General features: G+C 40.3%; 1 long non-coding RNA gene across 1 annotated transcript in view; it reads left to right on the top strand.

The window, feature by feature from the left end:
* LOC144455026 (uncharacterized) overlaps positions 1-8,374 on the top strand; it is a 49,970-nt gene extending 41,596 nt beyond the window's left edge. The window contains exon 2 of the long non-coding RNA XR_013483657.1: positions 3-8,374. This is a non-coding gene — a long non-coding RNA (uncharacterized LOC144455026). The remainder of the gene's footprint in view (positions 1-2) is intronic.
* Positions 8,375-26,837: the final 18,463 nt, after the last annotated feature.

Raw genomic sequence — 26,837 nt, 5'->3', positions numbered from 1 at the left:
AGGCAAGGACCAGGCCACTGCTACCCACCCTGCCAACAGATCTGCCTCTTGAATCCAGGACAACGGACCAGGACCAGAGGCCCCCTCTCCCAACCCAGAATGAGATAGGCTACTCCTCGCTGGAACTGGCTCTGGGGAAGAGCTGACCTGGCTGATGTTTGGAGGGTGAGTAAATCAAGCAAGCCTCACCCTTCCAGAAGCAGCCAGGACCCAGACTCTGACCCATCCAGGCTCATCGCTCTCACTCACCAACTTGCCTTTTTCTACACTACCACACTTGCTTCTATTGCTTTATCTGTACAATTTTCATTATAGCTTTTGTTTTGACACCACCTTGTTTTCCAAATATATTCTTTCCCATCCTCTCCACAGCAAGCCATCCCTTAGTACAAAGAATTAGAAAAGAAATGAAAGAAAGGCAGTTCAGTAAAACCAACCAATATAACCAGCAAGTCAGCCTGCATGTGCAATGCTTCACGCTCACTAACCCCCACATCTACATAGAAAGGACAGAGTTGACTTCTCATCTAGTTTCTAGGAGTTTCTATCTAGTTTCTCATCTAGTTTCTGTCTTTTGTTATTATGATGACAACGTACTCACTTTCACCTTGAGGGGATTTCAATTGACATTATGGCAGTCACTGAGTATACTATTTTGCTGTTTCTCCTTCCTTCCCTCTGCATCAGCTCCTAAGAGTCTTGCCATGCTTGCTCCCTGAATCTTTCCTATTCTTCCCCGATGGTCGCTACCTTCCTACAATCGATTATGGCAGTGCAGTTTGTTAGGCATGCCCCCAACCAATGCCCTGTCCACTCCTTTTTTAAAAATAAATTTCATTTTCACAAAGACCTACATTCTTTCTCCCACTAAGGAAACAAAAAAACCCAAAGTCTCTGTTACAAACATATATAATCAAGCCAAACAAATTCCTGCACTGGCCATGTCCAAAAATTATATCTGAGTCCGTACTCTGAGTCCATCTCCTCTCTATCAGGAAGTGGGTAGCCTGTTTCATCATGAGTCCTCTAGATTTGTGGTTGATCATTGTGTTGATCAGAGTTTCCAAGTCTTTCAGAGTTGATTGTCCATACAACATTGTTGTTGGTGTATAAATTGTACTCCTGGTTCAGCTCACTTTACTTTGCATCAGTTCATACAAGTCTTCCCAGGTTTCTCTGAAACCATCTCCTTCATCATTTCTTACAGCACAATAGTATTCCATCATACTCATATACCATAACTTGTTCAACCATTGCCCATTTGAGTCCCCCCCCCCCCCACTTTCCAATTCTTTGTCACCATAAAAGGAGCTGCTATAAATATTTTTGTACATCTGGATTCTTTTCTTCTTTGTTTTATCTCTTTGAGGCGTAGGCCTTGTAGTAGTATCATTGCTGCCTTTTTTCTTGATGCTTGGCCACTGGACCCAAAATAGAGTCCCTTCAGTGTCCTTGGCACCCGTCTCCCAAATGGAGGTAATTGATTAACCATAGGGTAGAGATGTCCATACTGAAGTTCAGAGGGTGAGTAAATCTATGACAAGCCTCACCCCTCCCAATCCAGCCAGGCCCCAAACTTTGACCTAGCCAGTCCCTCGACCACTAGACTAGGACCTAAGTCTCTCCATTTGCCTGATGCCTCCCCAGCTTTTTGACATCAGGCCACTGGACTTAAGAGAAGGTCCCTCTAAGAGTCCATGTTTCCCTCCCTTGTGGAGATAACTAAATCTCAAAATGACTTGGCTCCTGTTTGAGCTGTGCTTCCTGAGGATTGCAGAGTGACTTATGCAATGATACCTCTATCCCCTACAACTAGACAGACTCCAAACACTGATTCATATGTATCTTGCCCCTATTTCTGATCACCACACTATAACCGAGGACTGACTACTTTCGCTAAGGACTTCCTTCTTGTTACCAGCCCATTGGACCAGAAAGAGAGGCCCGTCAGAGTTCATGGCAACCCCACGATGCCTCACCCCTCTGAGTTATGGATTAATAACACTCCACGGGGGCTAGCCCAGGGGGAAGAGCTGACCTGGTTGATATAGGGAGGGTGAGATAATCACAGAAGCTTCTCGTCTCTCGATTTACATTCATGTACCACATGTGTTTAGACATTCCCCAACTGAAGTATCAATAACCTCTTTGAAATATAAGCCTAGTATTGGAATCTCTGGGTCAAAGGATATAGACATTTTAATGACTTTATTTTCATAATCACAACTTGCATTTCAAAGTAGTTGTACCGATTCACAACTCCACCACCAATATGGTAGTGTGCCTATCTTCCTGTAACACTTCCAACATTGATTATTCCCATCTTTTGTCATCTTTGCTAATTTTCAGGGTGTGAGTTGAAATCTCAAGCTTATTTTGGTTTGCATTTCTATTATTAGTGATTTGGATCATTCTTTGGTATGGTTGTAAATAGTTTGTAATTCTTTTGAGAATTTTTTTACACCCTTTGATGTATTTATTTATTGGTGAATGATGTTTGGTTTTATATATACATATGTCTGTAAATATATGTGTAGATTGTGTATATACATATATGTTAGTTGTTTATATGTCTTGATTAGCAAACACTTATCTGGGAATCAAAAGATTTTTTTATTTAACCATTTCCCTTATCCTAGGTGCAACAGTTTTGTTTGCACAGAAAATTTCCTGTTTCATATAATCAAAGTTATATATTTTATTTTTGTAATTTTCTCTATCCCTTGTTTGGTTAAAAATAATACTCTGACCCATAAGCTATGTAAGATATATCTGCTTTTCTTTTAATTTTTATGGTATGATTTTAATATTAAGACCATATATCCATTTAGAATTTATTTTGTAATATGCTGTAAGGTGTTGGTCTAAACATAATTTCTGCTGCACTGATTTCCAGTTTTCCCAGAACATTTTATCAAATAGGGAGTTATTTCCTAAGTAATTCATGTTTTCTAATTTATTAAACACTGGGTTATTGAGTTCCATTATTTCTAATTCTCCCTTGTTTATTCTGTCATCTACCTCTTTATTTTTTTAACCAATTATCAAACTGTTTTGGTGACTACTGTTTTATAATATATTTTGAGGTTGGGAAGTGTTATCTGCCCCCCCTTCATTCCTATTTTTTTCATTATTTCCCTTGATATTCTAGATTTTTTTAAATTTTCAAATGAATTTTATTATTTTATCTAGTTCTGTAAAATATTCCTTTGGTAGTTTGATTGGTATAGCATTAAAACTGCAATTTAGCTTTGGTAGTACTGTCATTTTTATTATGGGTACACACAGTCACGAGCCCTGAATATTCATCTAACTATTTAAGCTATTCTTTATTTCTTTCAGTAACGCTTTGTAACTGAATCTATTCAAGTATTTTGTGTGGTTTGGTATATTGATACCAACTCTCTATGCATTTTATAGTTATTTGGAATGGTATTTCCATTTCTATATTGTCTTTTGGATTTTGTTGTTATTATATAATAATGCTGTTGACTTTGTGGATTTATTTTGTAGCCTGAAATTTTGAAAAAAGCTTTTAATTGTCTCAATTAGTATTTTGCTGATTCCTAAGGATTTTTTTAAAGTAAACCATCATGTCATCATCAAATATGCATAGTCCCATCTCCTTTTTACTGATCTTTATACTTGTAATTTCTCTCTCTTGTATTAATGCTGCTGCTAGCATTTCCAGAAATTTATCAAATAATAGTGGGGAAAGCAGTCATCCTTACTGCACTGTTCTATTTACTAAAAAAAAGTTCTAGTGTATCCCCATTGCATATGATTTTCCTTTTGTTTTTAGATACTTTTCATGACATAAAAAAAAGTCCTTCTATGCCTATATTTTTAGGTTTCTAGCATAAATAAGTTTTCTACTTTATTAAAGGCTTTCCCCACATCTATTAAGATAATCATGTGGTTTGGTTTGGTTTATAATATGATTAATTATATTTATTATTTTCATAATGTTGAACCATTCTTATATCTATTGTATGAATCCAACTTGGTCATAATGAATGATTTCTTAGATGTATTGTTATAGTCTGTTGGACAGGATTTTATTTAAAGTTTTTGAAATTACATTCATTAATGATTAATAGTTCTTCTGTACTTTGTCCTTCTCTGGTTCACATGCTCCTTAAACTGATTATCATCTGTGGTCTATTTTGCTTATGATCTATAAAGAATATGTTTAATATTTCCAAGTTTTTATATTTATTTGTAATATCTTGTGGTCTCATACATGACCAATTTTTGTAAAAGATCCATGTGCTTCTGAGAGAGATGCATATTCTTTAGCACTCCCATGTAGAAGATGACTTGAGACTTTTAGTTCTAGTTTCTCTGGCAAATTGTTCCATTCTACATTCCCTCCTCTTTAATTTTTCTGTTAGATTTGTCTGAAACAGGAACATATATATGTTTTCTTCCAATTTAGTGTTTTTCCTTTATGAATTTAGATGCTAAGGTATTTGGAGCATATAAATTTAATATTAACATTGATTTGTTGTTTATGGTTTCTTTCAGCACAATTTAGTTCTCTGGTTTACCTCTTTCTATGTTGTGAATTTTTAGCTTTGCTTTGTTTAATAGCATAATTGCAAATCCTGGAAAGCAGGTACATTTTTCTCAGTTCTCCAGGACCAAGATCTTTGGTCACTGTCATTACAATGCATTCACTTTCCCTTTTCAGTGCTTTCCATTCACATTTTTGGAGAAATCATGTATGTTTTTCTAACTTCCCTCTGCATCAGTTCATATCAATTTCCCCATGACTCCATCTGTCTTTCCTGGGCATTCTTTCTTACGTCACAGAAATCATAAGCTTCATTGATGTACTATAGAACCACCTTCCAATGTGCCTCTCCCTGCTTCTCATCACCAGGTGCATGGACCAATACTAGACACCTTCCAAAGTCCATGTTCCCCCAGCCTCCATATGGAGATGATTAATTCCCCCATTGGAAATGACCCTTCAGCAGGTCTGCCCCAACAGAAGCTGGAAAAAAGACTTGATTGAGGAAGCCTCACCTATCTAGAACCAGTCAAATGCATACCTTGCTGCTTTCTAACATCCACATTTGGTCAACAGCATAGCACCAGACACTTGTCATTTTCCCAATAGGTAACTTTGCTCTTTCATATGTTAATTTCAAAATATTTCAAATATCTCTTGTTTTGATATGACCTTCATTGCTAAAAAATATCACTCCCAATTCCCTATATGGAGAATGACAGTTTATATCATAACTTGAAATAAGAAATGCAAAAAAGGCACTTCAGCAAAACTCATTCAGCAAAACCACATGAGTAATATCTGACCATTCACGCAAGATTCCACACACAAAGTCTAACCAGTCTCAGAGCCTCAAAGAAGGAGGTTCATGCTCTCAGCTCCTTTCTAAGACCAGAATTCTTGGTCATTGTAATTACAATGCATGTACTTTCACTTTTTGGAACTTTCCATAGACATTTTTGGAATCATTATGTGTACTGTTTTTCTTTCTAGCTGACCATCCCTCTACATCAGTGATTAGTTTTCCCATGTTTCTCTCCACTCTTCCTGGACATACTACATTATATTGAAGAAATCATGGTACCATAGTATATTAAATATCTCCCTATTTGATGTTCCTGTCCCCTACTTCTTAACACCTGGACATGGGACCAAAATTAGACACCCTCTAGAGTACATCCCTTTTGGAGATCACTGATTCCCCATTGGAGCTGGCCCTGAGGCAGAGCTTCCATGGCTGGTGTTTGGAGGGTGAGTAGATCAAGCAAGCCTCATCCCTCCTGATACAGCCAGGACCCAGACTCTGACCCATCCAGTCTCCAGGAGCTACTTCTGAACACGAAGATAGAACCTGGGATTCTCCCTTTACCTCATTTCCTCACCCCCTGCTTCTTGACATCAGGCCACTGGACCAAAAGTAGGGACCCTCTAGAGTCCATGGTAAATTCATAACCATTTGGAGCTGGCCCTGGGGCAGAGCTGCCCTGGCTGATGTTTAGAGGGTGAGTAAAATAAGCAAGCCTCACCCCTCTATGACTCAGCAGGCAACAGACTCAAACCCATCCAGTCTCTCAACCCACCCTCTGACACACAGGCTAGGGCCTGACCATTGTTATCCACCCAGCCAACAGACCTGCTACTTGAATCCAGGACAACGGACCAGGACCAGAGACCCATCACTTTCCCAACCCTCTCTCCTAACCCAGAATGAAATAGGCTACTGCTCGCTGAAACTGGCTCTGGGGAAGAGCTGCCATGGCTGATGTTTGGAGGGTGAGTAAATCAAATAAACCTCACCCTTCCAGATCCAGCCAGGAGCCAGGCTCTGACCCATCCAGGTTCTCATCACTCTCTCTCACCACCTGGCTAGAATTTGCACCTTTCTACAATGCCCACCCATGCTTCTTTCCATGGCTTTATTGTCACAATGTCCTCACAGCTTTTTGTTTTTACATCATCCTCATTTCCAAAGTAAGCCATCCCTTAGTACAAAGAATTAGTAAAGAAATGGAGGAAGGCAGTTCAGTAAAACCAACCAACACATCCACCAAGTCAGCCTGCATGTGCAATATTTCACACTCGGACCATCCACATCTATATCCCCATCTACATGGAAGGAACAGAGGTGACTTTTCTCATCTCTTCTCTACCGCCAAGATCCTTGGTCATTACAAAGACAATGCAATCACTTTCACTTTGGGGACTTTCCATTGACATTATGGTTGTCACTGGTTCTTCTTTCCCTCTGCATCAGCTCCTAAGAGTTTTCCCATGCCTCTTTCCTGGATCCTCCCTATTCTTCCTGAATTCCATTGTTGCCATCACGCAGTCAATTCTGGTAGCACAATTTGCTGAAACTCAGTAGATGTTCTGCCCTTCTGCTTCTTGACACCTAGCCACCAGACTAAAAGTAGAGCACTTGCAGACTCTTTGGTCCCCCTCCTGTTCCTTCTGCCTGAAGTTAATTAAGTATCAGACATTGCCCTGGGCAAAATTGACGAGGCTGGAATGCATAGGGTGAGTAACCTTGGAAACCTCACCTCTGTAGAATTACCTTGACCTATCTAATCTCTCACCCCCTACAACTTCCCCCTAACTTGTGACTTGAGACTTACCATTAATTCTCTTGCCTCCCTTTTACTTTTTTAAACTCTTCCATTTCCAGATACAGCCTTCCCAGTCCCGTCTGTACCAATTCCTCCTAAAAAGAAAGAATTGGATAAAAGGTAGCTCAGCAATACTAAAATTTCTTATTTCCCTACATCTGCCTGTGTTGCTAGAAGCACTCATTATATAGAACAAATTGTAAGAGGAATTTTCATACTTTTCTTTTTCAACTGCATTCTCACTTCCAGTACCGCCCTGAGTTTCAGAAGCACTATAATATAATCCTTATAAATAACTTAAATATAACCCTTAAATATAGCTAAGATTTATACTGAGATTGGACATAAGTGACCTGCTGACCCCCCATGCCCTTTGAGGTCCCTTTGAATTATCATTCCATTAACAAGTACTTATTAGCAAAAAAGCATGCCCCAATACCTTGAAGCTCCTATAGACATCCCCTACCAAACAGGTCTTTATTTAATAGATGAGACCACTAACTATGTTCAAGTACTAATGAAATATATTAGTCTGTTCACCATCAGGTATCAGAATTTCTTCCCAGATCACTTGACACCTTTTCCTTCCCACAACTTCTAACTGGAAGACTGGGCACATCAGTGAGAAAAGCACCCTTCGATCATACTGGAAGAGTTCATCCCAGATCCTGTTGCCCAACAACATTGCCATCTGCCATCTGACCATCAGACGTGGAGAGCTGTACATCATACTACAAAAGAAACTCACCATCCCCTTGGAACCAAATGCCTCTCTTCTTGTCCTGTGCTGCTGCTCCCATCTGTGACCAAGGATAAAGAACCCCAGGTTGGCTATGCCAGCCTGCCTCCATGCCACCCAGAAATTCCACTCCCAGATTGTCTGCCAGACAAAGGCTCAAGCTGGAATGTGTTTCTCAGATTCCTGGACCACCCTGTCTCACCCTGATTCCCCACCCCTGCCCCTGCACACCCTCATCCAAGTGTTGGATACCCATGACCACTGCCCTTTAGTTTTTCTCCATCTTCCAGGTCCTTCGCCATCTAACTAAAGCTATTTGTCATCCTGAGGCTGATGGCACCATCCAACTGCTCCCCTTAATTCCTGTTCCAAGGACTATTTGTGAGCCCAGTGTGACTACACTACTGTTGTCCCATATAAATATCTCTGTTCTATAGGCCACCCTATGATGCCCTTCCCTGTCATGGCTTGTAGCTACGCATAAAATAAAGCATTTTACTGATGTACCCTAAATTATAAGCAGTGAGTTTTCTTTCTATGACACTACCAGGAGGTTACTTTATAGAACGAGATTAGATAATAATTCATTTTGAGGAACAAAAAGTCTTGAATCTCAAATGAAATAATGAAAAAGTATTTAGTATTACTAGATTTCAAACTAGTATAAAACTATGATCATCAAAACTATTTGGTACTGGTTAAAAAATAGAAAAGTAGATCCATGGAATAGACTAGATAGGCAAGAAAAAATATACAAATAGATGCAGTGTCTGATAAACATAAGAAAGCATGGTGATTGGGGAGGACTCTTTATTGGATAAGAATAGGAATAGATGGATAGGAAATGGATAGGAAAGCTGGAAAGCAGACTGGTAAAAACTAAGTATAAGAATATAATGGAATATTACCGCATCATAAGAAACCACGATCCTGTGAAAAGCAGGGAAACACAAGAGCATTTGAATGAGAGTCTTTTGACTCAGAGACCCTGAAGCATCAAGGTACCCTAAGGGAGAGGCAAGAGGTGGCATGTACTAGGCAAATCTAACCATCTCGGGTGTGAAAATAAATGTTTAATAATTGAAAATATAAAAAAAAGGATACAGAACAAAAAGCTAAACCAGGAAAGTAATATATACAATGGCAACAACATGTATGAAAATAACACTAAAAGACAGTGAAACTCAGGTTAATTACAAACACCAATTTTGTTCCAGAAATCAAAAAATGAAACACTTCCCTTCTCACAATAGATAGATGGCTGTCTACAAGAACAAAAGGCTGCATATCTTAGACACGGCTAGGAATTTATATGAGACGAGAGGGCAGCAAGGTGGCACAGCAGATAAAGCACTGGCCTTGGAATCAGGAATACCTGAATTCAAATCTGGCCTCAGACACTGACTAGCTGTGTGACATTGGGCAAGTCACTTAATCCTGTATGCCTCAGTTCTTCATCTGTAAAATGGGCTAAAAAGGAGATGGCAAACCACTCCAGTACCCTTGCAAAGAAAACCCTAAAAGGGGTCATGAAGAATCAGATACAACTGAAGCAACAACAATAATAAGACAGATCAGAGAATTTAAGAATAGATAAAGGACCAAAGAACTATTCCAGATTAGACAGGTCAAGGAATATATCCAGAGAGTATACAAACCAGTAATCTGTCTCTGAGAGCTAAGTAAAGGAAGGTATTCAGAGAATACATGTAGGAACCAATCATGAATTGGACAGATTATGTCAAGTGTCTTGTGAGTAAGGAGACTTATTCCAAAGTGGAAAGTTAAGAGAATGCATCCAAAGTGTATATAGATGGTCAAGAATCTATTCATAGTAAAAGTCAAGGAATGTGTTTAGTAGGTAGACAGGCATACAGGAAATTCTCCCAAACTAGAAAAAGGTCTCAGAGAACATATTTTATGAGGCACAGTGATTTATCTCAAATTAGACAGATTAGGGAATGTGTCAGTAGACATAAATCCAAGAATATTTCTGGAATTGGACAGGTGAGGAAATGGGTACGAAGAGTAGAAAGAAAGCAATAGATTAGTGCCAAACAGGACATAGAATGTATGTGGAGCACAAACCAAATGGAAAAGGTCAGTAATGTGGCCAGAGACAAGAAAGATGGCCAACTAATTGCCCCCTAAGTGTGCTGGCAGGCCAGAAAGTGGCTCCTGTGAATGTACAACATTGCAAATGATCTATCCTAAATTGTACATGTCCAAAACCAGTCCATTAAGTGGACAGAGGGCCATGGAACTATTGCCAAGAAGGTATCAACCAACAATCTTTCTTAAGTATATATTATGTGCCAGACACTGTACTATGTGCTGAAGATAAAAAGAAAAGCTGAAACCTAAAACAGCCCTGTCCTCAAGGAGCCTATATGTTAATAAAAGAAACAAGACGTAAATAAATAGGTATATACAAGACACGTACAGAGTAGAAAACATTAGAGGAAAAAGGCTCAAGTGGCTTGGGGATAAGTACGTCCTCCTGCCGAAGGGAGATTTTGAACTGAATCTTGAAGGAATCCAGGGATGTCAAGAGGCTGAAGTGAGGAAGGAATATATTCCAATTATGGGGGGCATGAGATAGAGACAACTAGTGCAAAGAATGGAAATGGAGTGAGATGTGCAAGGAACAGCAAGTAGAGAAGGATTGATGAATTATAGAATGCACAGAGGGAAAAGAAGCATGGAAAGATTGGAAAGGAAGGATGGTGCCAGGTTTTAAAGTCTGCAATACCATACAGAGGACTTTATATGTGATCCTAGAGATATTTTGGAGGTAGCGGAGTTTACTGAGTTGGGCTGAAATGTTCAGACCTCTGAGCTTTAGGAAAATCACTTTGGCAGCTGAATGGAGGATAGACTGGAGAGGGGAGAGACTTGAGACCAAGGAGACTACATGACAGGAGACTAAGAAGCTATTGCAGAAGGCCAAGTGAGAGGGCATGAAGGTCTGGACCAGGGTGGTGGCTGTGGGAGTGGAGAGAAAGAAACGTATAGGAGAGATATTGTAAGGGTAAAAATGACAAGACTTAATAAACAGATTTAGAAACGTAGGGTGAGTAAAGAGTCAAGAATGGCATTGCAGTTAGAAGCCTTGGATGACTAAAATGAATGGATTAGAGAGAACAGAGATGAAGGTGGAATCAACCTGCTGGAGAAGATGGGATGGAAAGGAATGAAGGTTACATGTAGAAGTGTTGGCTTTGACAAAGAGAAGGGCCACCTCTTCAAGGGAAACAGTGGTAAAGGAGGACAGAGTGGTAGCAGATGTCAAAGGGGTGTGAAATGAGGGGCAGGAAAGAAGAGGGAACTCTCAGGTGATGGCCTCAGTTTTTTTCAATGAAGTTTGAGGTGAGGTCCTGAGCTGAGATGGTCAGGAAAGGGTACCATGGGAGGGTTAAGGAGAGACAAAATAGGATTGGAACAGCTACTGTAGTAGGTGGAATAGAGAATTAATTAGCAAGAAATAGAAGGATTTCCTTTCTGCAGGGTGCAGTTGAAATTATGTAATATAAATTTGTAATGGATCCAGTTAGCATAATTTCATGATTTTTTCCACCTCCATTCAGTTGCACATGAATATGAAGGAAGGAGGAAGATTATAGGAATATTCTAAGGTTGAAGACTGTTAAGGTGAGGGATAGCATTGAAGCATGGAGGACTTGGAGGTCCTGATGAGGAAGAACAACAGAGTTAGGAATGGAATTGAGTAGATTGAAGAACTGCAAAGTTAGAGTACTTAAGAAAACATCAATAGGTATGTTGAAGTCCCCTACTAAGAGGGAGGGGGTTGGAGTGGAAATAAAGACAGTGATCTAGGCATTAAATTTATTGAGAAAGGAAGGGGAAATGATCTGGGGGTTGGTAAACATCCACCAGGATCTGGATTGGATGATAAATATGGATAATTCAGCTTCAGTGGAGGAGAGGTGGCTGAATAATAGTGAAAAGTTTGAAAGTGTTAATGGGGAACAAGTTTTATTCCAGCTCCTCCCCCCCCCCCCCCCCGCAATGAATCAGTGAGGGGTGGGGGGGGCAGTGTATGAAAGAAAATACAACATAGCCAGTGCTGAAAAGGGTAACAGGAAAGCATTATCATCAGGAGGGAGCCAGGTCTCAGAAAGTACCAGAAGATGGCAGAAGTGAGTAAGGAAAAGATTTTGAGGGGAAAAAAAAATATTAAGAAATAATATGAAGACAATGTCCTGGGCTACTACCTGTACTCACTTGACCTAATTAGCCTCAAATGGAGGTTTAATATATGCCATGGAAGAATCTTGAATCCCTGAGACTAGAATTACTAGAATTTGTCTCATTTCTGTAGAAAAAACCAATAGCAGGAAGGTCTTATCCATAAAGTCATGACTTTGTACAATCCCTGAACAAACTGAAAGGGGATTCCTTAGTTAGAGTGGTTTATAATAAAGTAATAGGTTTGAGGAAGATATCTGAGGGTTCAAGAGAATTATTTTGTTCTGTTTAAGTAAATCCAAAACTTTAAACTTACAAAAACAAACAAACCTGTAACAAGAATTAGGAGAACGAGATCGAGGTAGATGGGAATAGATGAAGGGACAACTGAGGTTGAAGAAAAGTATTGTTCTACAACTGAGATTTCAGTATCAGTCAGTTAACAAGTATTTATTAAATACTTACTATGTATAAGTCACTGTTTCAAATAGAGAGGATACAAAGAAAACCATAAACATAGTCCCTTCCCTCAAGGAACTCATACTCCAATGAGGGAGACAACATGTAAATAACCATGTATATACAGGATTTGTACAATGTAAATGGGAATTAATCTCAAAGGAAAGGCACTAGTAGTGGAGAGGGGGAAGGAGGTGGATGGAAAAGACCTACAGAAGGTAGGATTTGAGCTAAGTCTTTAAGAAAGTCAAGAGGCAGAAGTGAGAATGGAGAATTTCTTTATAGCAATAACAAAATCAAAAAGGAAATAATAGAAAGGAAAATCCCATTAAAATAACCATATAATACATCAACTATATGAATCAATTTAGCAGGATACAAACAATATTCCACCACAGAGTTATTTAAAGAAATAAAGAGTTAGTTATTTTATTGGAAGTATACTCATTGTTTGTGGCTGGGCTGTGCCAATATAATAAAAGTGATGATACTATCTAAATTAATTTATAGTCAGTGCTATACCAATCAAACTACCCAGGGATTACTTTCTAGAGCTATATAAAGTAATAAAATTTATTAGGAAGAAAAATGGTCTGGAAATCCCAAAGGAAGTTTTAAAAGTAGAAATGAAGAGGGAATAGCCATTTTGGACCTCATATTATAAATTTGTATAAATTAAATTATATTATAAATTTCTGATAGATATCTAATACCCATGATGTCAATGCAAATATGTAGGAATAAGAGTCATTCCCAACTAAATAAGTAGTCAAAACATATAAATAGGAAGTTCTCAAGGGAAGAAATTAAAACTATAAGCAACAATATTAGAAACTATTCCTGATCACTTTTAATAATAGAAAAGCCAGTGAAAACAACTCTGGGGTTCCACCTCATATCCATAAAATTGCCAAAGATGACCAAAACGGAAAATTAGAATTGCTGAAGGGCCTTAATTCATTAATTCACATTAATTCATCGTCAGTAATCCAATCATTCTCAAGCACTGTGGAATTATGCTATAAAAGAGACTGAAAGGGGGCAGCTAGGTGGCGCAGTGGATAGAGCACCGGCCCTGCAGTCAGGAGGACCTGAGTTCAAATCTGACCTCAGATCAAACACTTGACATTTACTAGCTGTGTGACCCTGGGCAAGTCACTTAACCCCAATTGCCTAAAAGCAAAAAAAAAAAAAAAAAGAGACTGAAAGAGGTTGCCCTCCTTGGCATAGACCCCCAGTACCTAAGCTGAAGATAGAAAAGAAGGTTCCATACATACCAAAATATTCTTTGCAACACTTTTTAAGGTAGCAAAAAGATGGGGGGAAATGGGTGACCATCAATTGGTAAATGAATATACAAATTGTAATCTATAAATTAATGGAATATTACTGCACTGTAAGAAGGGATAAATATGAAGAATTCAAAGAAACATGGGAAGAATCTGATATAGAATGAAGCAAAAACAAAAAATTATATACAATGCCCATAACAATAAAATAAAAACAAAAACTGAACATTATATAATCATAGCAAAGCTTGACCCCAGAGAAAAGTTGAGAAACGCACTATCCTTTCTTTACTGCAGAGATAAGGAACTATGGGAGGGAAATGTTGCATTTACTGTCAGATATAGTTTATGTGTCAACTTGGTTTTGCCACTTTTTTTTCTTTTCTTTTAAAATTTTCGTACCAATGGAAAGTTCAATGGTACAAAAGAGATATAGTCAGAAATGAGTATGATGAAAATAAAAGCAAAAATATAAGATAATTTTTTAACTTTTAAATTAAAAAGAATCTATGGCCTTCAAGGTAACTTATGCCACCATCACCCCTTGGGATGGACAGGCCACCATGCACAACATGTAGCACTAATCAAATAGTGCTCCTCGTCAATCTCCCCCTCACAGCTGGCCAACTTTGAATGCCTATGGTTGGTGTTTGATCCCCATTAGGCCATTTCTTGCTCCTGTGACTAGGCTCTGTACTCACATATATAACTTGAAATTATATTAAAATCTCTAGCAAGTCATCCCCTGTCTCACTGTAGCCAAGACTGCTGGTCCCAAATTTTACAGTGGAAAGGGATCTTAAAGCAGATTGACCTCAGCTTGATCTGAATGATCATTTATTAAGTGCTTATTTAGTGCTGGTCCCATGCTAATTGTTGTGCTTTTGCTAAAAGCAAAACCAAAAACAGTTCCTGCCCACAAGGAGTTGACATTCTTTTTTTTAAAATTTTTTTTTTTAGGAGTTGACATTCTGATAGGGACAGGCAACACATATAGGGAAATGGTAGCCATGGAATCGTGTTTTGGTTTGGAAAGTTACAGGAATGGTAAGTGGAGTCACAGGGAAATGGTTTAACACGATCATTCTAGGATCAATAACTTATTCCAGAACTGGACAAGGGGAACAAACACAAAGTAGCTACATGGTAGCAGGAAGGCTGGAGAAAAGTTCAGCGAATGAAGTGAAGTGTGATTGGAGTGCAACCTACATGTAGTGGTTGACTTGAGGAACTGAGAGCACTGAGCATGAAAAGGCTAAGTTCTGCAAAGCTTAGTTCTTGAATTGAAAAGCATGGCCTCCTGGTGAAAAGAAAATACAAAGAATCCATTGGTCACCTCTTAAAAGGAACCCCAAAAGGAAAAGTCCCAAGAATGTCCAAAGCTCTAACATTTTAAAAAATCCTACAAATATCTTGAAGCAGTTCAACTGCCAAACTACAGCCAAGATCACCTAAGACCTGATAGTTTCTACTTTAAATGAAAAAAGATATTGGAAAACAATATTCTAAAAGGCAAAAAGAGATAGGCTTTAACCAACAACCACAAAAGTTTTTCACAGGGGGGAACTGGAGCTTTCAAATAGAAATATAATAGAAGCTTTCAAACATTTCTGATGAATAGAAACACTGAAATACAAACTTGAGAATCCAGAGAATCCTGGAAAAGGAAATTTATTTTATGAATTAGAAAGACCTGTATTGTGATGTGGTACTAACATCCCAATAGATTGAGAAGAAACAAGTGTCTTTTCAGAACCTTAATATCCTCAAAGGATCCTGGGGGAGTTAAATAAGAAAAACAGTTGCCTTAGTGGTGGATTAGTTCTCTCCTGAGGATAAGAAGAAGGAAAAGAGAAGAAAGGTAAAAGAAACACTTCAGTATATAATAGAGGAGGAGAGTGAAACTTGGTATTTCTCACAATTGCGGTAAGGAAGAAGAAGAATGGAGAAGTATGGAGAAAGAGATAGAGAACGTCAAATGAACCTCATTTGTCTCTTAAATGGAGAAAAGAGGATTGAATACACACTCACTGTTTGGTATAGAAATATACCAAATTAATAGGGCAATAAGCAGGGATAGGGATGAGACTGTTAAGCGGGAAAATAATACAAGGAGGGAATAATCCCAAGCAAAACAAACTTCCTCATCCTGAAGAGGGTAGTGAAAAGGGAAGAAAGAGCTAGACTCTAAGAGTGTGCCTTAGATTTCCCCCTTAAACAGTTGAGAATGGCTGAACAAATTGTGGTATAGGGAAGCAACAGAATATTATTGTGCCATAAAAAATGACAAGAGACAATTTCGAAGAATCCTGAGTATTATGAACTGACTCAGAGTAAAGTTAGTAGAATCAGAACAATTTATACAAAGATAGCAACATTGTAAAGAAAAAAAATAACTTTGTAATACTTAAGAGCCCTTGATCAAAGCAATGACCAACCATGATTCTAGAGGACCTACGATGAAGCATGGTATCCATCTATTGACAGAGAAGTGATAGACACAAGGTTGAGAGGATATGGCTTCTGCATGGGTACTTTTTTGCTTGACTATGCTTTTGTTACATGAATTCTTACAACAAAAACACTTGAGGAAGGGACAGGGAGATAACAGGTTAGTAATAGTGGATTACTAATAAAACAGGGCCATTGTAATATTTTAAAGTGCACAGACAGGAAGATGAGGAAGTTTAGAAGGAAATATAGAGAAGCAGGACAATTTTGAAAGGAATATATGGTGTGGAATTTATCATATATCTGTTTTTGTTTACAAAAGCAAGTGGTATGAAATGGAGATTCACATTTTCATATAGAGCCCTCTGTGTTCTGCTTTGTATATGGAAATGCTCTATTTTGGTTCAAAATATACATTAAAAAAAAACAACGTCACTGAATTGATCAATAAAACTAAGAACTGCTTTGAAAAAAAATTTATAAAATGAACACCTAGTCTGATTCCAAAGAAAGAAACGAAAAGCCAAATCATTCATACTAAAATTGAAAAAGGAGAATGCACAACCACTGAAGAAGCAATAAAGGAAAAGGTCAGAAAGTATTTTGCCCAATTAGATGCCCAAAAGGGATAACTTAGATGAAATGGTTGAATGCTTGCCAAAATATAAAATGCTCAGGTTAAGAGAAGAAATAAATTATTTTAAAAACACATCATAGAAAGAAACTAAGCAAACTATAAATGAACTCCCAAAGGACAAAATAGGACCAGAATGACAAGAAGGTACTGTTCCAAACTATTTCTATGCTATAAGTATGGTATTGATACTTAAAACAGGGAGAGTCAAAAGAGAACAAAAACTCTTGAACATATGGCCCTTGGGCTGCATGCAGCCCACAACATTCCCAAGTGCAGCCTGAACCAAATTAAAAGGTAGTTCCTAACTGATTTTAATGTGTTGGTGTATTAATAACAAAAGAAATAAACACATGTGGTTTTCTAAGTCAATATGTGGCCTGTAGGAATCCTTATCTATGCTTTAGTGGTCCCTATTTCTAATTGAATTTGACATCACTGTTATAGACCGATATTCCTAATGAACATTGATGAAAAATATTAAATGAAATATTATAAAATAGGATGCAATAACATATTAGAAAGATTACATACTACAACTGGGTTGGATTTATACCAGGAATGCAGAGAAAATAGTGAACAGAATAGACCACATTAAAAACAAAAATAACAAAAACAGCACGTTTATATCAATAGATGCTGAAAAGACTTTTGACAAAATGTAACACCATTTTATGTTTAAAAACCACTAGAAAGCATAGGAATAAATAGAATTTTACTTAACATGGTACATAATACATGTTTAAAACCAAGAATGAATATTGCATGTAATGGAGAAAAGTTGGAGGAACTTTACAATAAAATCATGGCAAAACAAGGATGCCCATTATGACCACTACTATTTAACATAGTGCTAGAAATGAAACTATAGCAATAGGAAAATATAAAGAAATTGAGAGAATAAACATGGGCAAAGAGAAAAACAAAACTATCACTTTTTGCAGATGTTAGGATGGTTTTAGTGAACCTGAAAGAATCAACTACAATTTGTTGAAACAATGAATAAATTCATCATGTTTCAAGACATGAAATAATTCACGTAATCATCAGCCTTTTAAGATGATTATTTGTAAAAGCAGGAGGAAGAGAAAAGAAGTGAAATTCCATTCAAAATGACAACAGGGAATCTGTCCAGCAAGACACACATGGGGAGCTATGTGAATTTAACTACAAAATACTCTTTACAGAAATGAAAGCATACTGAAAAAGAAATATTAATTGCTCATGGGTAGGCTTTGCCAGGATAATAAAAATGAAAATCCTGCCTTGCTTATTCAGTGCCAATACCAATCAAGATACCAAAGGATTATTTTATAAAATGAGGAAAAACAATACTAAAATTCATCCAACTTCCATTTTCACCATGATGATGCCCCTGCCCAAGCAGGTCCCTTCAGCTTTTGGTGGGTTCCTATCAGGAATATCCATTTGAAGAAAGGACCAGGCTACCCTTACTAATTTGCTCCTGACTCTCTAGAGTCTAGACTCTTCCACCTCTCACCCACCTACATTCTCATTCTGGAGATGCCTGCCCTCCTTCGGCCTTCAAAGACATGACTCAGCTGCTGTCTCATACTGCAACTTCCCTTAGCACCTAAGGCCTCCTCACCTTGAAACATCCAATCACCCTGCAGCCTTCTCACCCTGGAATATCCAACTATCTTTGCAGCCTCCTCACCTCTGAATAGCCTTCTGCCAGGTCAGTTCTCTTCTCTCATTAGTGAATTTCTCTTGGGACCTCCATTTTGTGTAGGGGCCTAGGCAGGCCAGTCTTCATTCCCCTGCTCTCTAGTCCTGGAGCTTTCCTCAGCACCTGGGGCCTCCTAGAAGTGGAACATACAACTATACCTACAGTCTTCTCATCTTAGAATAGCCTTTTACCCGGCAGGCCCTTTTTGCATTGGTAAGTTGATGCTGTGCCCTTCACTTTGTGGAAGGGCCCAAGCAGGTCAACCTTCAATCCCCTTCTGACTCTGCTCCTGATTTTCCAGATGTCAAAACCATGTCCTCACGTGGGTACTTTCCTTCCCCATCATATTGCTGAGTTCCTGCCCACAATCTCCGATTAGGGAAGCACTCAAGTTAAATATGACTGGATGGGAGTTTGTTAATCACTGACAAATGAATTCAGGTGGCCTAGTAACAGAAGAAGTCTGACCTCAGGGTGGAGTCATAGGCAGCTCAAGTGAAGGGACTAGTGGGGGGAGCTGATGGAATGGCAGGACCAGTATAAGTAAGGTAGATTTTAGTCTGTGTAAGGTGGATTTTTGCTATTCTTTCTTAGAGTTTAGTTTCCTAGAATCGATAGCCATAACAATCTCTACTTCCCAGGTATTAGATATGAGTTCTCACGATCATGGTTGCAGTAGATATAGAGATGAAGCAATGTAAAATTGTGAGGCTATTGCTAGCAATATGCCTTCTTTGTTGCCCTATAAAGCAAGTGGGCACTGATCAGTAAGGAAGGAATAGGAATGCACATGAGGAATGTGTATTTGTGCTTACCTTCATTGGCCCCCATCAAGGCTTGGGGGGAAATCTGTGTTTGCCTCAACCTGCCCCCATTGAGGCTTAGGGGATGAGGAGTTGGACTCTTATTCTCCCCCCACCCCAGAAGAGTGATTAGGGAATGCTGTAGGAGTTGGTGCTCCCATTATCAGCAACCCTTTTGAGAAGACTAGAATAAAGTAAGTTTATTTAACACCTCCAAAGCTGTCTTCCTGTCTGACCTGATTAAAAATGAACCTGTGGGGGCAGCTAGGATAGAGCACCGACCCTGAAGTCAGGAGGACCTGAGTTCAAATTCGGCCTCAGACCAAACACTTGACACTTACTAGGTGTGTGACCCTGGGCAAGTCACTTAACCCCAATTGCCTAAAAAATGGTGTTACTTGTGTGTTTACCTGTGAAACAACAAGCCAGGAGATAGGTGGCAGGGGCATGAAGGAATAATGTATCTCTGTACCCTGAAGGCAGAAAGATTCCCTTGCAAATGAGAAGACAACATGAGAGACAGGCACACAATGGTATGGCATGATGTGTGTATGCACATGCCTGTGGGGCTCTCTCTCTCTCCCTTTCCCTCCCCACTCTCTCTTTCTCCCTCCCCCCTTCTCTCTCTCTGTCTCACTCTCTCCCTCCCTCCCTCTCTCCCCACCCCTTCTCAACTACTCCTATTTGCCCTTTCTCAGTCTCTTTCCCCTGCAAGCAGAAAGAGGCCAGGCCGAGGGACCAGAACTGGATTCTACTTCTCTGATCCCCTGGAGATAGGAAGAGTCCCCTATAAGCAGGAAAAGGCCAGCCCAGGTGATTAGCACGTGATGGAATGCTGTCTCTCTGTCTCCTGCTAGTATTTAGAGTCCATATCAGGAGGCTGGCACTCACCAGACTGTAGCTCATTAAATGTAGCTATCTGCTCAGACTGGAGAGATTCCCACCCTTGTGGCCTATTTCTCCTATTGCTAAGCTCCTGAACAGGAGGTTCAATTGACAAACATGCTCCTTTTTTCTCCAGCTCAGTTCTCTCCAGGCTCTGCCTTAAACCTCCTGATTTATCTAACTCTACCCCCAGTAAATTCTCACTCTGAGGATGCCTCCAGCCTTGTTGTCTCTCTTTATAATTGCCGGATACCTGCCTGGAAAAATCCCATTGAGTACGCAGCCACCTCAAACACACTCACTTCTCTCTGCCTCAATTCATTCCCAGCTCTGCTCCTGATTTTTCTGTTTCTCCCCCTCAATCCAGCTGCCTTTCACCTTGGAGACACAGCAGCATTTGTATCCCCCTTCTCTCAAGCCGAACTCCTGCCTAAAAAGTCCAACTGAGGAAGCATCCAGACCAAAACATCCCCTTCTCTCCAGCTCACTTCTCTCAAGGTTCTGCTGCTAAGTCCAACTCTATCTGTAGTTTATCCAACTCTACAGCAGCCACTTTCTCACCCTAGACTTGACTCAGCTCCTGCAGGCATCTCTTCCCATTGATGAGGCCCTACTCAAACCTCCATTGAGTCTAACCATTCCTGCTCCTTTCCATCTCCACTCCTGACTCCGAACTTCTTTTCCTGCATCCCATTTGCCTTCTAAAACTGGAAATGAGTCCATTCTTGTTGTCTCCTTCTCCGATTGCTGAGCTCTAGACTGGAAAAACCAATTGAAAAAGTACCCAAGAAAAACATGCCCTCTTCTTCCAGCACACTTTCCTCCAGGTGGTGCTCCTAAATCTGATTTCTCCAACTCTATTCCCAGCTGCCTTTTAACCCTGGAAATGGTGAAACTATCAGGACTGCTTTCATACCAGCCCCCACAGTTGTCATTAAGGCGAGGTCATTGTGCGGAGGGGGGCCTGTCTTCCTTATCACCACCTGCAACAATTGCTGACCAACTGCCACGAGCAGAAAGATAGGCACAGGAGCCCTGGGAGTGGCAGCACTCCCCAGACTATTCCTCATAGCCGTCACCCAGGGAAGAAACTCCTGTAGAGGAAAGGCCAGCCATTCCCACCAACTGCCCAAGTGACACCACACACCAGACAAGCAAGGCTCCATGTAGAGACATGAGGTAGCCTGTGCCAGGCAAAGCAAACCACCACCACCACCTTGACCACTATCTCACCTAGGACACTGATGGAGACAGCCCAGGACCCTCAACCCAAGAGCTCTGGGAATAGTAACATTAAATAAGAACATTAGAGAAGAATCATTAACATCTGCTTTGCCACTGTACCCTCAGCACTATGAGATTTTTCCCTACTAACTTGCAGCTGAAACCTTCCCTATGTATTGTCTCCTTGAGAAGGTGAATTCCTTGAGAGGAGAGATTGTTTTACTTTCCTATTTGTATAACTAGTACAGTACAGACCTTTACACATAGTAAGTGCTCAAATGCTTCATTCATTCATTCATTCATTCATTGCTGAGCTCTTGTCCAGAATTTCCATTTTCAGACATGTTCAAACCAACCACAACCCCTTCTATCCTGGCTATATTCCTGACTCTTGAGCCATTCCCACACACATCTCAGCTACATTCTCACCCTGGAGATGCTTCTGCTCTCACTGACTGCTACTTTCCTGCCTGAAAAATCTAACTGAGGAAACACCCAGGCCAAGCATGCTACCTGTTCTCCAGTTCATGTCATTCCCAACTCCACTTTTGACACTTCTGATATTTCCACCTCCATCTCAGCTACCTTCCCACCATGAAGATGCCTCTGATATTATATCCCCCTATTCTCAGTGCTGAGATAGATACTACCTAGAAGTTTAATAGAAGAAGCTTCCACGACAACACATACTCCCTTCTATTCAGTTCACTTAATTCCCTGTTCTACTCCTGAATCTCTAGATATTTCCATGTTCCTCCCAGCTGTTGGTTGTCCTTCATTTTCAAAGAGGACCAGTGACAACACAGGTGATGTCTTGACTTGCGTGTGAATTGGATTTAAGTGAAAGAGTTACACAATGTTGTCAGCCTCACCTTCTCTTCCTGAGTTATCAAAGTCCAGTGTCAAGACAAAAGTCAGGATGACTGGCGATGGCCCAGGATGCATTGGATGACCTTGGTGTCTTTGAAGCCTGATATTCTAAACACTCCACAATGCCTGCTTCACCTGTCTTCATGACCATTGGAACAAATTGGTGTCATCTGCCCATTCTGCTGGAGGAAGTCTTCACATGCTTGTGGTAGACATCCCTCTAACTCACCCATAGGTCTGAGGCCTTTTGGTTACCCTTAACTTGGTTTAGCCCATCCTCCAAGATGGTTTTATCAGGGTGTGGTCACTAAGCATGCTACAGCTTCTTAAAGCCACAGGTGAGAGTTGCGTGGCAGGTGGACAACAAAGGTAGACCAAAGAAAAAAGAAAAGAACCTATATATACAAAAATATTTATAGGAGCTTTTTTTGTGGTGGCAAAGAATTGGAAATTAAGGGGATGACCATCAATTGGGGAATGGCTGAACAAGGTGTAGTATATGATTGTGATGGAATACTATTGTGCTATAGGAAATGCCAAGCAGGATGGTTTCAGAAAAACCTGTCAAGACTTATATGAACTGATGCAAAGTGAAGTGAGCAGTACCAGGAGAACACTGTATACAGTAATAGCAATATTGTAAGGATGAGCAGCTGTAAAAGGTATATGATCAAGACAATTATCCAAGACAATTCCAAAGTACCCTTGATAAAAAATGCTATCTACCTCCAGAGAGAGAACCGATGAACTCTGAGTGCAGTTTGAAGTATAATTTTTTCACTTTCTTTATTTTTCTTGCTTTTTTCAACATGGGTAATATGGAAATATGTTCTGCATTATTTCACATATATAATTGATATCATATTGCTTGCTTTCTCAGTAAGTGGGAGAAAGGGCAGAGGGAAGAAGAGAATTCAGAATTCAAATTTTTTTAAATGAATGTTATAAATAAGTAAATAATATTTTTTTAAATTAAAAAAAAATTCCCCTTCAAAAAAAGAAATTTCCACTCATACTCCTCAACTGTGTACTATAATTCTCTTTCTCTCTCTGGACCTACCAATGAGGGGCCCCTCAAAATCACAGGACTCAAGCCCCCAAAACCCTCTATCCCAGCAGAACCAGCTGCTGCTTCCAGATGGGAAATGGAACACATGTACTGACCTACAGGAGCTCTGGCTTTGCTGCTTTTTGTGTTGCTTTGTGTCTTCCCTTCCTCCACATATGAGGGCAGAATGAGGCCTCAGCACTAGCAGAATGCACAGCACTCCTGCCAAACACAGTTGGGAAGCACCAGCACAAGCCTCCAGCAACCTTCTGCATAGGAGAACAGAGGCAGGCCTGACACAGGAGGGTGGAGTTGGGCCCTAGCAAGTCAGCACAATAGTGCTCATGCCTCTAGCAACACTCCGTTGCAGCACAGGACAGAAGATCTAAGGCCCTAGGAGGAGCAGTACTCTTGCCCCGGCCCATGGGTACCATTTGACCCTGGTAGAGTGATAGGATAGAGGCACAGGCCCTCATAGTGCCAGCCAGGAGCAGGAGCTGGAGCAGGCAGAAGCAAAGGCCCTAGCAGCAGTGGGACATTGATGGGCAGAGATGTGGGCCTGGTAGAAATAGAGAGCAAACTGGCTCTCTGCCCAGTGGCAGAGGTATGGGCACTGCCATATGCAGTAACAAAATGCAGACCCATTGTTGCCCATTGCTTATCATAATGTAAAAATGATTGGCATCCACATTGCTGCTAGTATAATACCCACTGATCATTGTACAACTCTTCCCCAGGGAGGGCTTGGAGGACCAGAGGGTGACATTGTTGGGAGGGAGTTGGCTCTATGGCAACAAGAGAGAGACAAAAGTGTTTACTAAGCCACCACAAAAGAAAGGGGTATTCTGTCAGAGGCCTTTCATGTGGCAAAATGTTGTATTTCATCCTCAGTTGGTCTCCCAGGGAGGGGGAGGTCTTCATTGGTGGGCCAGAGAACGCTAAGTGAGTGGTCATCCAGGGCAACTCATGCTGTCTTATGATAAGGATCAGTGACTAGGGAAGACGAAATAGGAAGTATAATCACCTTTGCTATAACCCTGATATGTCTACTGTCACTCCTGTTCATGGTAACCGTTTTACATTGAAGGATATGTTATGAACAGCAAAGACTTGGCATCATGTGCCACATGAACCTGATCATTTAGACCACGTACTTGTTTTTTGTCTAGGATTCTCTCAGATTCAGTCAGTCCTTCAGGGAACTGTTACATTGTTAGTTCGGGTTTGATCATGTTTCTCTTAGTTTTTCTCTACTTCATTTAAGTGGTATGTGATTCTCTTAAAAAAAACTTAAGGACCTTATCAGCAAGGAGTGGAGTGTAGTAGGACCAAAAGCCTGACCCTTCCCCCCTTGAAGATTAGGCTAGTTTTTCCTTGAAAGGTATTGAGATATTACTCTAAACGTGGTTGGTCCAGGGAACTAAGGGCCTAGAGGCCTCGAGGTTGCAGGTTCCCCACCCAAGGCTCCTCAATGAGCCTTGATACCAGCAGTCATAAGAAGCTGGAAGGGTCCCTCAGATATTTGGCTGCTGAATTGTGATGAGAATTCAGCTTTCAATGTCTTATCCTTTTTAAATATCTTCCTCCTGCTATGCCTAAATAGACCTCTTTCTGTTAACTATTGAATGATCTATGAGTGTCTCATTTTGTTCCAGTATCAAACCAGAAACTACTAGGGGAGTTCTGGGCAAGTCGAAAACAAGGATGCAGGTGTAGAGGCACCTCCAGAACGATAAGACAGCTGAGGCAGAGTGGAAAAGGGTGCAGAGTCAGGAGCAGAACCAGGACATAAGTGAGCATGATTGGCCTTGGAGTTTCCATAAATGAAGGTTCAGGGCAGGAATTCAACAATGGGAGGAAGGGACCACAGAAGAAGAGACATGTACAGGGTAAGAAAACAGTTGGGACAGAGCTGAAAAAGTCAGGAGAATCGGGAGTAGAATGAGGAGAGAAGTGAGGGTGATGGGTCATGGCACTTCCCTAAATGGAAGTTCTTAGCAAGAACTCCCCATGAGGAGGAAGAGCCTGCAGAGAAAATGAATCTCCAGTGTGAGAAAGCCACTGGGGCAGAAGAGGTAAAGGCTGCAGATTAGCCAGGAGAAAAGTAAATGTAGTTGGCTTAGGTACTTCCTCAAATCGGGAATCCAGACTGGAGCTCACAAATGCGAATTGGGGGATGCAGGGTCAGAGTTATCTCTAGATTGAAAAGTTAACTGGGACAGAGAGACAAAAGTCCATAGAGTCAGAAATGGATCCGGGAGAAAAGTAAACATGGTTAAGCTTGGATGCTTTCTCAAAAGGAGATTCTGAGGGTCAGCTAGGCGGCACAGTGGATAGAGCAATGGCCCTGGAGTCAGGGGGACCTGAGTTCAAATCCAGCCTCAGGCACACGGCACTTACTAGCTGTGTGACCCTGGGCAAGTCACTTAACCCTGACTGCCTCACCAAAAATAAAAAAAAGAAGGTTCTGGTCTGGAACTTACAAAGACAAATAGCAGGCCATAGTGGCAGAGGTATGTCCAGGGTGAGGAAGTAGCGAGTAGGAGGAAATAGCCAGAGAGCCAAGAGAAGAAACAGGAGAGAGCCATTCTGAAAAGGGAGTTTCTGGTCAGTAAAGCCCTAATAGGAGGATTGGGTCACAGGAGTAGAGGCATCTCCAGGGTGAGAAGGCAACTAGGGAAGAGGTGGAAAAGTCAAGGGCAGAGCTGGGTGAGAAGTTAGTATTATTGACTTGGACACTTTTCTCAAGTGGAAATTCTGGGCAGAAACTCATCAATGGGATGAGGGGGACACAGGATGAAAAGCATCTCCAGGGTGAAAAGCTAGCTGAGGCAGAGGTTGAAATGTCCAGACTCAGTAATGCAGCTGGAGGAGATGTTAGATATATAGAAAGTAGAGATGATAGATAGATGTAGATAGAGCATTTATTAAGCATTTACTATGTTCCAGACACTACTAAAAGCTGAAAATATAAATACAAGTTAAAAGACAATCCCTGTCCTCAAGGAGTTTACATTCTAATGAGGGGGAGTAAGACAACATATTAAAAAATTGCTGAAAACAAGAAGGGAGTGAAATCTAGAAAAGTAGCCCAAAATATCAGAGCTGAGCCAAGTTAGAAGAGAATATGATTCCTTCAGCCTTTGACACTGTCGACCATTCTCTCCTCCTTAATACTCTCTTCTCCCTAGATTTTCAGGACATCCCGCTCTCCTGATTCTCTTCCTACCTACCCTGACAGCTCCTTCTCTCTCTCCTTTGCTGGATCCTCCTCCAGATCATGCCCTCTAACTGTAAGGTGTCCTTCACAGTTCTATCCTGGTCCTCTATATTACTTCACTTGGTGATCTCACCAGCTCCAATGGATTTAACTACCATCTTTATGCTGATGATTCTCAAATCTACCAATTCTGC

This window comes from Phascolarctos cinereus, unplaced genomic scaffold, assembly GCF_003287225.1.
Source record: "Phascolarctos cinereus isolate Bilbo 61053 unplaced genomic scaffold, phaCin_HiC Scaffold_8;HRSCAF=390, whole genome shotgun sequence".
In the NCBI taxonomy this organism is placed as follows: Eukaryota; Metazoa; Chordata; class Mammalia; order Diprotodontia; family Phascolarctidae; genus Phascolarctos; species Phascolarctos cinereus.
Note: the sequence above shows the minus strand (reverse complement) of the source record. Positions and strands in the feature narration are given on the sequence as shown.